Source organism: Mus caroli, chromosome X (genome assembly GCF_900094665.2).
Source record: "Mus caroli chromosome X, CAROLI_EIJ_v1.1, whole genome shotgun sequence".
Lineage (NCBI taxonomy): Eukaryota > Metazoa > Chordata > Mammalia > Rodentia > Muridae > Mus > Mus caroli.
In genome coordinates this window covers 90,278,605-90,291,173 of record NC_034589.1, presented here as the reverse complement: position 1 = coordinate 90,291,173, position 12,569 = coordinate 90,278,605, and the positions used below count along the sequence as shown (strand labels likewise).

Here is a 12,569-nt window from a genome sequence, read left to right as displayed (position 1 = left end):
ATGACAACCTCCCCAAAACACTAAGACTTCAAGACAGAGCTGATGGGAAGAAAGTCAGTAGGGAGCCTTGCTAGGATTGCTGGATGAAAGAACTTCAACAACCATTATGTGGTCCTTGGTCAGTTTCTGGTGTTAAAGAAAGATGAAAGACCTCAACTGAGACTGGCTAAAAGACCCAAGTGGTGCCAGTGCCAAGCAGTCCCTGGACTGCTTTAGATGCCTTTAAGAATGGTGTGATGCCTTCTTGTAATGTTCTCCGAGGAGCCCTTTTCAGCCCTCTAGACACAGAATGGAGTCTCCAGAGTCCACAGCCGATGGGGCTCCTGCCTGTACTCCATGAAACAAACAGTTCACACTCACATCCTATGTATTCCAGGGCGTTTTGGGAGTTTTCTCCTCTCAGCATTTCAACTTTTTTTTTGGAATCTTTGTCCTTGCCTGCCCTGACCTTCCGTAGCCCCCAGCAGCTACATGGCAAAAGTCATCAGCTTTCATGAATGGATTCATGGCCCCTTTCTGCCTCATTTCAAGATCTGTTGGATACCTTTTGGCTCCATTTTGGGGGTGGGGCAATCGCTGTCCTTATAAAGACTTTTAGATTATTAAAGTCAGTGACTGTCAAAAGAGAAAAAGAATACAATGAAATAAAAATCATGCTAAACATGTAAAGGAGTGGGGAATTACAAGAACTTTAAACAGATAATGTATTGGAACAATTTCTTCAGAATTGAAGATGGGGCCTGGAGAGATGTTCTGAGAGTTAAGAGCACAGGCTGTGCTTTCCAAAGGACCCCATATGGCACCTTACAGCCATTGTTACTCTAGTATCCCGTGGTGAACAAACATGCACGCAGGCAAAACACTCATACACTTAAAAGTTATAAAAATAATGAAGATGACCCATTCTGTTTGTGAGGGTGGGATCAACTGAATTTATGGACTCTTGCATTGCAGTCTACTTTAGACAAGTATCTCCTGTCAATTGTTTTCACTGTAGTTGTTTTCCTTTGTGTACCAGGGGCCTCTACTGGCCACAGTTTGTATTTGCAATGTGTATAGTAGATAGGTTCTTCCTCCAGCTTCCATGACCACAGATGGTACTCCTGTTTTAGCTAAATGATGTCTCTAGTTCTGCAAATGCCTTTATTATGGTTTGCTCATTCTTACCAAGTGAAAACAAACTGTATATTAAACCAGCACTTTATTGATTATTGCATTCCAACATTTTCAAATGTCTTGAATTTAGTATATAGTATATAGAACTTGTTAAAATGAGTCCAACTGACCTGACCTGTTTTGTAATCTTCAGTATACATATATTAAATCCCTTTGTAAATCGTGCTTCTTTGTAAGGGTGCATATGATTCACCTTTTTCTTAAATAATGCCTTTAAACACGGGTACATTTTTCTAAGCCCTGTCTTAATGAAAAGGGATAAATGTCCTGACCAGCAGTTATTCATGGGTACGAGGGGAACTGCAAACCTGCAAGAGAAACGGGTGGGAAAAAAGAGAGAGAGACCAAGTAGGATTCCTGTCAAGGTCTGAGTTTATTAGGCTGAAAAGCCAGGTTATAAGCACACAGTGAGGGGAAATAGGGAGGGGCTGAGGGGGAATTAACAAAGAACAAAGAAGTAGACATCTGGGGACATGGAGACTGAATTCTGACTGCAGGGAAGAGGCTCCCTGAGTCTTATCTCAGTAATGTAGATTCCTCCTTAATAGCCAGGGGTGTCAAGATGGGCTCAGCATATAACTCAGGTCCTTAGAAGTCTTGGGAGTCAGGAAGAGATAAGGAAGAGGGGACTATAATTCAAATGTTTAGGGTCTTAGGTGTCAGGAAGGGAGAGGGGGGAGGAGGTGACCAGCTCCTAACAGAAGGCCATTTGACTTATTAGGGTGGGAAACTGAGAATGGCTTACTTTCTCACAATATGGTCTCCAACAGATAAACCTCTAGATTATCTGAGTCTTGTTTCTTGTGTTTTCTAGAATGTATGAATTCTTGGCATTCTTTCTTTTTGGACAATATGAAAATGAATTTTCATTCCCACTAAAGTATTAATTGATAGCAGGGAAGGCAGAACAGACACACGTTACAGAGAGAAACTATATGGAGGATTTAATTTGCTGACAATTATCCACAAAGTAGATATCCAAGCACATAATCACGAGTTGGCAATATACAATCATTATTCACAATTAGAATCTGTTTAAGTCATCATTTATTTATTATTTTATCAAGTATAAAAACAGACTAAGTTCATAAACAGTTTACATTGAGAATCTTTATGAAGTGAAGTTATAGTATTTACTCTATAATTTTATCCAACTTGAAAGCTGTGATTTCTTTATTATAAGTTCAGTTCACTTTTATTGATAAGAATAGAACTGACAGTAATTGATTGCCTACTATGTGTTATATGCCACAAAGACTGTCAGTATCTCATTACACCCTGGAGTGCTTTTAGCAGTTACTTTTATATATTATGGAGCCAAACTATAGAGAGACAGAATTATTTTCCCTACATTCTAACCATAAAATACAAATGTGAATGTTTAGGCTCAATTTTATTTGGTGGGACAAAGATTTCCACATTCTTTCAGAGTTTCTAATGCAATATGTATAGAATGGAGTTGAGTGTTCGTATTTTACCAATCTTAGATTATGCTGACATTTCTGCTCTGTCAAGAATATTGCCAAAACCATTGCTTTCTGAAACCTAAGTATGAAAAAATCTTAATCCACTTCATGTTGCGCCTTCTAAATAGCAGAACAAGGCTCACTGTTGTGCCAAAGATGAATTTTACTCAGTGACCTAAGAGTGGCTGGGTAAAACCATAAAAACTAGTCATTTTGCTGTGTAATAACATTGTTATTTACTTCCATTCTATTATACAAATGTTATTTCATATGAGTAAAGAGCACTGATCTAGTTAATCTCCTCATTTGATGTCTGAAGCTTTACCACAAAAACTATCTAACAGATGTTTACATTGTTTCTGCTTTAATGACTCCAGAGATGGGGAGATCATTCACCTGAGAGGGATTGAGTTTTAGTTTTAGCTGCTTTAACCTGAATACTAGAAAACTCTTTCTCTAGAGTTGGAGGAACGGAGCATAGATGCAAAAATACCTAAATTACCGCCTGTCAGTTCAAATTGCAGAAAGTTTACATGATTTTTTTGAGCATGTCCATCATTTACTTCAGGAATGTTATTTCTAGTGTGCAACAAATTATCCTTGAAGTCTAACAACTGCAAACAGCTCACATTTGCTATCTCACAATTTATCTAGGTCAGAAATCTTGATACAGCTTAGGTCTTCTGTTACTGTAACTCTCTCAAGCAGAGGCACTTGCTTGTCTTTTTGTATTGGTTGGGCTATAAACATTTTGAGGGTCAATTTTTGCAAAAATTCTGCTTCCAAGTCCATATTGTTGTTAGCATGATTCAGGCACTCACAGACTGTTTGGCTAGGCTGCCTTAGATTTCTGCATGTTGTTCAGCAAAGGATGTCCTCTGTTCTCTGTCCTTTGCCAAACAAACCCAAATTGAAATAAATTTCATCTAAGCCTGAGAACTAGAAAGTGATCAGAGAGAGTCTAGTTGCAAAAGAAAGTTGTGATCTTTGGTAACCTAATCTTGGTTATGATTTCCTATTACTTTCACCACACTTGTAGAAGCAAGTCATTAAGTCTAGTCCAGATTGAATTGGATGTGATTACACAAAGAAGTGAATACTAGCAAGCAGGTTAGTCTACCTAGTAACCTAGATCCTTTAATACTTCTTCAAGCTATACCTGGCACATCCTCAAAGAGATAGGCTTTCAATGCCTTGTATTCAAGTGTACAAATACTAAGTTACATGTGGTAGTCTGAGATGACAAATTGAAGACACTTTTAGCTTCTAACATGGAATCTATCTTCTTATTTTTCCTTACTAGCAGGTATTTGATTTTATTTAAAGCAGCGATACATCTGGCTGAGTGTCTTTGCTCCCTTTGAAACTCAGGATGGTCATATGACCAATTCTTGTCATTAAATGTAAAAAATAAAATTGATAGGCATTTCTGAGAATGCTTTAGTTTTCTGCCATAACTGTGGCTTTTATATTTAGAGATGAAACAACCATACTGTAAACATGTGAGTAATGCTACTACATCTCACCTGGCTATGACTTATTCTATGTCTTATTTTAGCAACAGAAAAATGAGAAGACTCCATATAGTTGGATTTCTTGTTTGTTGCCACTGAAAATATGGCTGCTAGGTAGTCTTCGACACAAGCAGATAGGTCTTCTCTTCTATTTTATTTTTTTATTAATATCTTTATTTGGTATATAAAATAATGGGTTTCATTATGACCTTTCTATCCCCTAAGTAGTCCTCTTTCTACTTTCATGTCATATATAAACATACATACATTCATATATAGATTCATATGTGAGAGAAAACCTGTAATTAGTTTGTCTTTATTGTTCATAGTCATTATTTCTCTTGTTCCTTTCTCTCTTTAACTTTCTTTATACTCCCACATAGTTTTCCTTCTACTTTAATATTGCACACACACACACACACACACACACACACACACACACACGATACTATTTTCCTGATTCTGGCCCATTTCACTTAACATGCTGATCAATTTTCTGTCAGATGACATAATCTCATTCTTATTTATGGCTGAATAAAACTCCATTGAGTCTATATACCAAATTTTTCAATCTACTGGATTGATGTACATATATAGACTGATTTCATATACATGTATAAGCAATTACCTCAGTGGTATCCTGACTTAGATTCCTTCAACTATATACCCAGGAGTATTATGGTTGAACTATAATGTATTTCTATTTCTAGTTTTCCTGATGAATCCATATAGTGATTTCCACTGTGACTGTAGAATAGAATCTATTCTGGAATGGCCATGACTATCTATTCACACTCAGATAAATAAGCAAAGGAGTAATAAGAAGTCATATTATGTCCTGTAATCCAAGATTTGGGGCTGGGGGGTGAAGAATGAGGATTGTGGTTTTTGAGGCCAGCTTGTCTTAACAAAAAGAGCAACAGAATCCAGAATCATAGGCTGTGACTGGGTCACATGTTCAAAATGGCTGCAGCCAGCAACCCTGACAGTCCTGAAAGCTACCATTTTCCAACTGGCTCTGCTACCCTCGCCTCAAGATGTGCTTCTTGTTCAGTGACAGGTACAAGTTCCAGACACATGGTGGCAGCTGTAGCTGTGGCTGGTGGAGGCATAGCAGATAGGTTTAGATAGGATAGATAGGTTTGCCTATCAAAGATAAATAAATCCAGGAGATGACATCAAACCCAAACAGTATTGACTTGTAGATGGCAGCTAAAGAACAGACGCTTCTGTTACACTATGTGATGGCTCATATGCACACATTCAGCCACTGCTGTCTGAAATCTGTGGGCATTATTCAGCTTGGTGCCACCTCCTGTTATTTTGGAGACAATACGACCTGATTAATCTGAGAAATGAATTTGACCAGCTTTTGTCAAAGCTTGCAAGTGTGATCTTGAGGCTTGCATACTTTGCTAAGGAATGCACTGATCTGCCCACTTTAGGTTTCACATATTTTTCATCCTGCTCATTTGACCACCATTAGGAAACAGTGCTGCCTTTGGATTCAAGACCTCTGTGTGGATAGCCACAACTTGAAGTGTATCTGTGATGAGCTGCACCACTGGCACTCAGACCCACTTCTAGTAGTTATCTGAGGGAGATCACCAGAAGGTGGAGCAGCTGGACAAGTTGGTGACAGAAAAGCCAAGATTTAAGAGTGCTTGCATCATCCCAGGACAGACCTATACATGAAAGTGAACATTGAAGTGCTATCTGTGCTGGTTATCTTAGCGGCATCAGTACAAAAAATTTACATTGACATGAGCCTCCTGGTGAACCTGAAGGAAATGGAGAAGCCGTTTTGAGTGCAATGTCATACAGGCAGAACCCCATGTACTCTGAACTTTGTTGCACCTTGATCACTCACCTGATGGCCCCTATCTTGGATGCACTACAGACAGCTTGTGTGTGATGGTTTGAACACACACTGGGTAATAGCACAACCCACAAATCTCTTTGGAGCAAACACTTCTTACAGAAGATGCTATACTAAATACCATACAGAATATTTTTGAAGGATTAATAATATACCTCAAAGTAAGTAAGTGAAAGGTGCATTTAGCAAGAGCTGCCTTTCTTGGACACAAAGAACAATATCATGGCTATGGACAAAGCTGGGGGCAACTGACAGGACTGTCATAAGAAAAGAAGAGTGCTTTCCCAGCAGACAGCTACCATGGTTAAGCAGGAGGGAGCCTCACAGAGCACATTTAGGGAGATGCCTTCTTCAACCCCATTCACTCACTCAGAAAATTTCTTGGACCCTTCTTTCACTTGTGGAGCACCACATCAGATTCCTGGAAGGGACGGTGCATCTCCTGTTAAAACTCTATGAAAATGTAATGGAGCTGAAAGTGTCAAAGCACAGCTATGTCTGTAGAGCAGAATAGAATTAAGGAAAAAAGTCATTGAGAGTTTGCTAATTATATTGTTGAGAAATGAGAGAGAGACAGCGAGACAGAGAGACAGACAGAAACAGAGAGACAGAGACAGAGAATAGAGAAGGAACAAATATTTCAAGAGAAGATAACATATCATGTAATGTAAGAAAGAGTGAGTTAAAAAATCAAAATGGTTTACAGTCAGATAATATAAGTTCTAAATATTGGCAAACATGGGACTATCATTGGGATCTCTCCCCTTTTGTTTGCATCAGTAGTTTTCTTTTTTAAATAATGTAATACCTTATTAATTCTTTGAGAACATAACATGATGTTTCTTGATCATATTCACCCTTATTGCTTCCCACAGCTTCTCTCTATATCCACTCTTCCTCGGTTCCTCTCTTTACACTTTGTGCTCCACCCCTTTTGTTATTTCAGAAGATGCTATCTTATAGCTGATGTCCTCCTCCTCTGATCCTTACAATCTTTCAGCTCCATCTTCTCTAATATTCCCTGGGCCTTATGTTTAGAGGTTCTGTTGTTGATGTATCCATTGGGACCAAAGACTCTACAGTCACTCGTTCTTTGCATTTGGCCAATTGTGGAGCTCTGTGATAATTCCAATCTACTGCATAAAAGAAGTTTCTTTGATAATATGAGAGTGCCACTTATCCATGGATATAAAGACAAGAATTTAGAAAATGTTTAAGAACTATGCTTCTTTAGGGAAGAGGCAGTAGTAGGTTCTATAGGTTCCATGGGGCCTATCAACTACAAATATACAGTAAATACAAGTATACAGTGCCAAGCATGCATTCCCTACTATTTAGCAGGTCTTAAGTTCAATTAGGTAGCTGTAAGGTAAAGTGCTACACTACTGTACCATTCAGAATCTCTTAGCATGATGGTTCTTGTTGTGGTTCAAAGGCTTACAGCTGGCTTGGACTATTTACTGCTTTTCTAACTTTGTAGCTTGGATGGCTCTTTTAGATGCTGTGAGAGCTAGTCCTTTCAGACCAAAACCAGATCAAGTTCTCAAAGTCCTGTATCTGAATTATATGCTGTCCATATCTGAAGTCTGAGGTATTCCCTGAGGACTGTTAGCTTTCCTATTATAGGAAGAAACTGCAAACGCTTTCAAGAAAGAAAAAACAGCAATGCCCGAGGAACTCAGGTACTCTGTATCCTTATGCAAATTTGTCTCAAAATGGACATTGGACCTAAGTAAAAAATTCTAAAACGTTTATGTTAAAGAAGAAAATATACAGGCTATAAGGCTAGCCAAACAACTTTCAATTTGATTACCAAAGCGTAAACAAGAAAAGGAAACACTGATAAAATAAACCTTACTGAAATTGATTTTGTTGATTTTGTGAGAGTTGAAACGATAACCTGTAGAAGAAAACATTTGAAAATCATATATTCAACAAGATTAAAATCTAGAATGTACAAATAACTCTTGAACTTCATGTGTAAAAAAAAACCTCCAAGTTAAAAAAAATGGAAAAATAACATGAAAAGACATTTCACTGGTGGGGATACATAGATAATAGCTAAGTACTATAGAAAAGCAAGCCAGTAAGCAGCATTCCATCTGCATCTGCATCAGCCCCTGGCCCCAGATTCCTGCCATATTTGTGTTCCTATATTCACTACCTTCAATAGGCTATTTTATGGAAATGTAATCCAAATAAAAGCTCCCTGCTCCAACTTGCTTTGGTCATGGTGTTTCACCACAGCAATAGAAACCCTAACTTAGACAGTACCAGTCCCCAGTTTGTTGATCCTTTCAATCTGACCTGGTTCTCCATGACTAAGAGGCCATTCCAGGCCATGTTGTAAAAACCAATTGACCTGTAAATCCCACTTGCCCAAAGACAGATAACTTCTAGGAATATTGAGGACTCTGGTTCTTAGGAAATAATGACTCACATGTTTTTGCTCTCCTAAACAAGTTTATTCACACGGGATGTGCCCTGCAAACTCCCAGAGTAAACAGCTGTGTTTGGAAAGAAAACAGCAAGCATTTTTCTCTCTCTCTTTTTTTTTTCCACAGAGGTTTCTGTATTCTGGTTCTCTGAGGGATTCTGATCTGGCAATATAGGAGGCCTGACAAGGTGCACCAATCCTTCATCAAGGGCAACAGGAGACATCCTATGGCCCACTCATTATTTCTGGTAAATTGGGGGTTCAGCCAGAGCCACCAACTTTTTCTTACCTGCCTTAGGGTCTTGAGGACATCCTGGTGTCATTGGAAGCTGAAGAAAAGAAACTCGGAGAGGCACAGCACCTTGGCATCCATCATCAGGTTTCAATGCCTAGGCTGCACAACAAAGCTGAGGAGTTATAAGGTCATCCCAAGACACTGGGGGCCAATCCAAGAGTTTGGTTCCCTGTGTCTACAGGTTTGCAGGGAGGCTATTGGGGGGGAAAAGCAGCTTTCTATTTTTTTTTAAACTCAATTACATTTCCAATGCTATTCCAAAAGTCCCCTATACCCTCCCCCCACTTCCCTACCCACCCATTCCCACTTTTTGGCTCTGGCATTCCCCTGTACTGGGGCATATAAAGTTTGCGTGTCCAATGGGCCTCTCTTTCCAGTGATGGTTGACTAGGCCATCTTTTGATACATATGCAGCTAGAGTCAAGAGCTCTGGGGTACTGGTTAGTTCATAATGTTGTTGGGATATTAGCCCAGAAACTTAGTATACCTGAGATATAAGATACAATTTGCAAAACACATGAAACTGAAGAAGAACGAAGACCAAAGTGTGTACACTTTGCCCCTTCTTAGAATTGGGAACAATCACCCATGTAAGGAGTTACAGAGACAAAGTTTGGAGCTGAGACAAAAGGATGGACCATCTAGAGACTGCCATACCCAGGGATCCATCCCATAATTAGCCTCCAAACGATGACACCATTGCATACACTAGCAAGCGTTTGCTGAAAGGACTCTGATATAGCTGTCTCTTGTGAGATTAGGCCAGGGCCTAGCAAACACATAAGTGGATGCTCACAGTCAGCTATAGGATGGATCACAGGGCCCCCAATGGAGAAGTTTGAGAAAGTATTCAAGGAGCTAAAGAGATCTGCAACCTTGTAGCTTTCTATTTGTTAAGAGAATTTCTCTTGTTCAGAATGGTGGACCTCTGAAGGACTCTTATTGTTTGATTTCATTGTCTTATGCTTTCTGTTGTCATTTTCGCTCCCTATCTTGTGTTCCTATACCTGCCTTTCTGACTCAGGGATACTGGATACACAAGACAGAGAAGTTGGAGTGCAGCTCCAAATATCACTCTGAAACAGCCGAACTTTTGGGTCATGGGATTCAGTAGCAGTATGTAGTCATTTTGTGCGTAGCAGGGGCAGGTGCCCTGTGCAGAAGCCCAAGGTCTTGGTGCAGGGGCTGTTGGCAGCATCACTGTGGGGCTGGAGTTTCAGTTTCAGGACAACTTCCTGCCACATCAAAAGATTCTATTGACTTCCCTTTTTCCTAGGATGTAGACTGCTGGGCACCGGATTCAGCATCTCAGCTACCTAAGCAACCTCCCCCCACCTCCCCCAGTTGTAACACTGAAGGAGGTAGGGAAAGTTTTGTCTATCTTGTGTGTATGGATGGGTCTGTGTTTTCTGATGTTTCTGTAAGTTTTGTTGCAAACAAGGAGCCAAGACAGAATTGTGTCAGTCTCAACTGAATACATGAATGTATGGTGGCCAGCCATCATGTTCTGGTCTTCTTTGAATGAGTCTTCTTTGAAAGAGTGAGCTTATCGTGTTCTCTGTTTCTTGTTTATTATTTTACTCTTTCTCTTGCCATGAGCTGCCTGAACTCAGAATTTATCTTGGAGCTTTCTGGCCTCTGGATCTCATGTTAGAGGGACTCAAATATCTTTTGGGTATGGACAATATCAAGTTTTTCTCTGCCGTTCTACTTTGTTGAAAAGCTGGCTCTAGAATAGAGTTAAAGCTCTCCCTAATATGTTCAGGTGAGGGGCAATATCGGGGGGAAAAAAGAGCAAAGCAGAACAGCTAAGGTGATTATTGGTTTAATTTAATTGCATAAGACTATTATGTGAACTTTCTGTATCTCAAGATTTGTAAGTTTGGACTAGAGAGATGGCTCAGCGATTAAGAGCACTGACTGCTCTTCCAAAGGTCCTGAGTTCAAATCTCAGCAACCACATGGTGGCTCACAACCACCCTTAATGAGATCTGACGCCCTCTTCTGGTGTGTCAGCTACAGTGTACTTACATATAATAAATAAATCTTTTAAAAAAGATTTGTAAGTTTATCTGTAACCGAAGAGTTAAAACTTATAACACAGAGTCGATGACTACAAATCTATGCAGAAGTAATCTTAAAGGAAACATGTGGCATGATTCTATTTTGGGATATAGCAACCAGGTGGATGTCAGCCATCCTAGCAAGGGTTGGAAAAGAACAATGCCATGTGACTTCACTGCCATCTTAACTAAAAAGAACTGTAAGGTGTAGGGCAACAAAAGAGAAAACGTCTCAGAGACACTTTGGATTAAGATGGAGTTTTGTATGACAATTCCTGCCCTGTCCTCAAAACAAGGTTTATGAAAGTTAGGATTTATGGGTTAGAGAGATAGCTTAGCAGTTAAAAGCACTGGTTACTCTTCCAGAGGTGGTGAGTTCAATTCCCAGCACCTACATGGTGGGTCACAACCATCTCCAATGAGTTCTGATGCTTTCTTTTGGCATACAGGTGCATGTGCAGGTACAGCACTCGTATAAATAAATAAATAAATAAATAAATAAATAAATAAATAAATAAATAAAATCTTAGAAATAAAAGCAGAATTTAAAAACAATGCTTTTTTATTACGGTATTAAAACAGCACCTTCATAGAATTCGCAAACAAGAATGTACCTTGCTGGTAGCCAAACTTTGTAACATAAAAGTCACCCAGGTGATAGTGGTTATAAAGCCCACGGGGGAACGAGACAACAGACTATGTATGCTGCCAAGATTAGGGCCAGAGAGGTGAGCTAAAGTCCCAGAGGAGTTGCAGATACTGAACATTGAATTGTTTGCAATGTTGGAGCTTGGTTTTGACTTGTGCAATTTATGGTTGTACACTATATATTTACTCTTTAAATTAAATAAGGTACTTTATTTTTGTTTATATTGCAATATCATGCAGTTGAAAGATGTTAAACCCCTTTTAGAGAGACAAATGGAGTTTCACAGAATATTTAAATGAAAAAAAAATCCTGGATAATTTTAAGAAAAAGCTTTAAATTTATTTAAAGATTATGGGTCATTTAAAATGTGTATAAGATATCTTATTATGATTTTATTAACATGTAATTTTAATAAATAAAAGGCTAAAACATTAGGGCCATAGTTATGAACACCAAATGCTAAACACCAGAGACGGAGGGGGGGTATTCCTATCTTTTGATGCAGCAAGACAATCATCTAATTAGTCTGGAGAGGGTCTTGCCTTACCCAAGATTTATTCAATCTAACAGACTGATTGAAGAATGAATGTCTATGGTATGTACTCACTGATAAGTGAATATTAGCCCAAAAGTTTGAAATACCCAAGATACAATTCACAGACCATATGAAGCTTAAGAAGAAGGAAGACCAAAATGTAGATGCTTCCATGCTTCTTAGAAGGGAGAACAAAATATTCACAGGAGGAAATATGGAGACAAAGTGTGGAGGGAGACTGAAGGAAAGGCCATACAGAGACTGCCCCACCTGGGGATCCATTCCATATACAGTCACCAAATCCGGACACTATTGTGGAAGCTGGGAAGTGCTTGCTGATGGAAGCCAGATATGGCTGTCTCCAGAGAGGCTCTGGCAGAGCCTGACAAATACAGCGGCAGATGCTTGCAGCCAATCACTGGACTGAGCGATGGAGGAGTTGGAGAAGTGACTGAAGGAGCTGAGGGGGGTTGCAGCCCCATGGAGGGAGCAACAGTGTCAAAAGGCCAGACCACCGCCACTACCACCACCCCCAGCCCCCACACCCAGAGCTCC

At 39.4% G+C, this 12,569-nt stretch overlaps 2 pseudogenes; both read left to right on the top strand.

Moving 5' to 3' along the window:
* Positions 1-250, top strand: LOC110287495 (annotated as a pseudogene).
* Positions 251-5,119: 4,869 nt separating this feature from the next.
* On the top strand, positions 5,120-6,549 carry LOC110286298 (annotated as a pseudogene).
* The last annotated feature ends 6,020 nt before the right edge of the window (positions 6,550-12,569 follow it).